General features: G+C 30.0%; 1 non-coding gene across 1 annotated transcript; it reads left to right on the plus strand.

Annotated features, from left to right (window-relative positions):
• Window positions 1–223: 223 nt before the first annotated feature.
• On the plus strand, window positions 224–297 carry Trnat-agu. The gene has a single exon. It is a non-coding gene; the product is annotated as a tRNA-Thr (tRNA).
• Window positions 298–2,273: the final 1,976 nt, after the last annotated feature.

Genomic DNA, 2,273 nt, shown 5'->3' on the forward strand with positions numbered 1-2,273 from the left:
TTATTTTTATTATTATTATTATTATTAGTATTATTATTATTATTATTATTATTATTATTATTATTATTATTATTATTATTATTATTATTATTATTATTATTATTATTATTATTAGTATTATTATTATTATTATTATCATTGCTTTATAATGCGAGCCTGAAGGTAAAAAAGCATGATTGAAGACGCGGATTTAACATACTGTAATAATGAACAATTAACAAGTGGCGCTGTGGCTTAGTTGGTTAAAGCGCCTGTCTAGTAAACAGAAGATCCCCGGTTCAAATCCGGGCAGTGCCTTAGGCTTCTCATTTTGCAAATCAAAAGTTTTATATTTCCTTCTAGTTCACTCTTACCTTCTATTCCAACTTAAATATTTTCGAATATGATCGAACACATTGTGTTTTGAACCCTGAGGCCTACTGTTCAAATTTGACAATTTAAACTATACGGGAAAACAAAATAGTTGGAATAACCAATAAAACACTGGTTATTCTCTTTATAATGGTGATAGAATCAAATGCATCATCTGTTCCTGTGGCACCTAGTGTCTTGCAAATAGGAGGTCGCAATCTGTGAGAATAGGTCCAGATTATTTGCAGGATGAATGAAATAAGTTTTAATGAAAGAATGAATGAAATAAGTTTGAAGTCAGGCTCCGGAGGAAAAATAATGCTGATATGTTGTAGAACTGATTTTTCTAAGAAAGCCTATTTTTACACCCTTTCCCCTAGTTTTTAAATATTCAAAAATCTGTATCTCATTCACCGTTTACCCAGTTTTTCGTCAAACAACATTTGTTATGTCTTAGAAAAATTCGTTCTACAACATATCAAAACATTTTTTTATTCTCCAGTGTCTGACTTTAAATGACTTGAGGCCCGCCCTAAATTCACCCCTGCTATAACATGTTAAAGGCGGTGGGAGGACCAGACGTCGACGACCATCGCCCCTTATGGATCCGCCCAGAAAATAATCATTCTGTGAAGCCCAGTTGGCCTAATGCTGCAAGTATTGCCATAAACAGAATACTCTAAAGCATATATTGAATACTGCTTCGTCTTTAACTGTAATTTTAGAAAGGCATTTGCAAATGAAAGTCAGATTACTTTTTAAATCATCATTATATTATTATTATTATTATTATTATTATTATTATTATTATTATTATTATTATTATTATTATTATTATTATTATTATTATTATTATTATTATTATTATTATTATTATTATTATTATTATTATTATCATTTAAACAATCATTCTGTGAAGCCCAGTCGAATTATAATTTAGAAAGACCTTTGCAAGTGAAAGTCAAATTACCTTTTAAATAAATAAGAACACGAGCCAATAATAATTTTGTTTATAATGTTAAAGCAGGTAAGATAGGCATACTAGTAAAGAAAATAAAACAGGTTTGGTTAAAGCACTGGCCGAGATAATACCATAAACTAGACACGGCCATTACTGTCTTATAACCATTAAAGATATATAATCAAAATGTTCTTCTTAACTACATAAATTCATATTAAAACAATTTGTTCACCATATACATAGTCAAATAACATGCATGCAAAATTGGTATTAACTTGTAAAACGGTTATCACAAGAATGATTTTACCATAGAAGATACGTAAAGTATGGTATGTATTACAAAAATTTTAATTAAAATAACAAATATTGGGTATACATAGGCCTATAATCACAGGCATATAATTTAACTAGCCAAATAACCCTGAGTCTGCAGGGTGAAAAAGCTGATCTACATCAAAAATATGGGGGATGTATGGGGAGGATGGAGGGGATTTTAACAGCAGTTAACGCTAGGATGGACAATGGTAAAGTGTTTCCCACAGACACGTCCCCACCAACTCGAGGCTTACCTGTCAAGTTACCTAAATTACGAGGTCCTCCGCCTTACAAAACATCTGGTAAACCTATAAGCCTAGCCGCTTGTCTACACAAAACTATTTTTTTTTCTTTTGCCGCCGAAAAATTCTCTTTTTAAATGATATTTTAATAGACATATAGAGGAGCTCGAAATGTGACAGTAATAATAAAACATTTAAAAGAATGGTGCTACGATATAATTCTTCCAGAGCTGTGTACGCGACACAAACATTAAGGCCTTACTCAATTCATAATATAGATTAAGATTTTGAAGGTGAATATCAACATATATAAAATTTAAATAATTATTACCAATATGTGCAATATATTGTAAATATTATATATTTACAATATATTTACTATACTGTATATATGTATATATAGG

The sequence above is a fragment of the Anneissia japonica genome, unplaced genomic scaffold, assembly GCF_011630105.1.
Source record: "Anneissia japonica isolate Jap-2015-1 unplaced genomic scaffold, ASM1163010v1 scaffold45884_len2273_cov86, whole genome shotgun sequence".
Lineage (NCBI taxonomy): Eukaryota > Metazoa > Echinodermata > Crinoidea > Comatulida > Comatulidae > Anneissia > Anneissia japonica.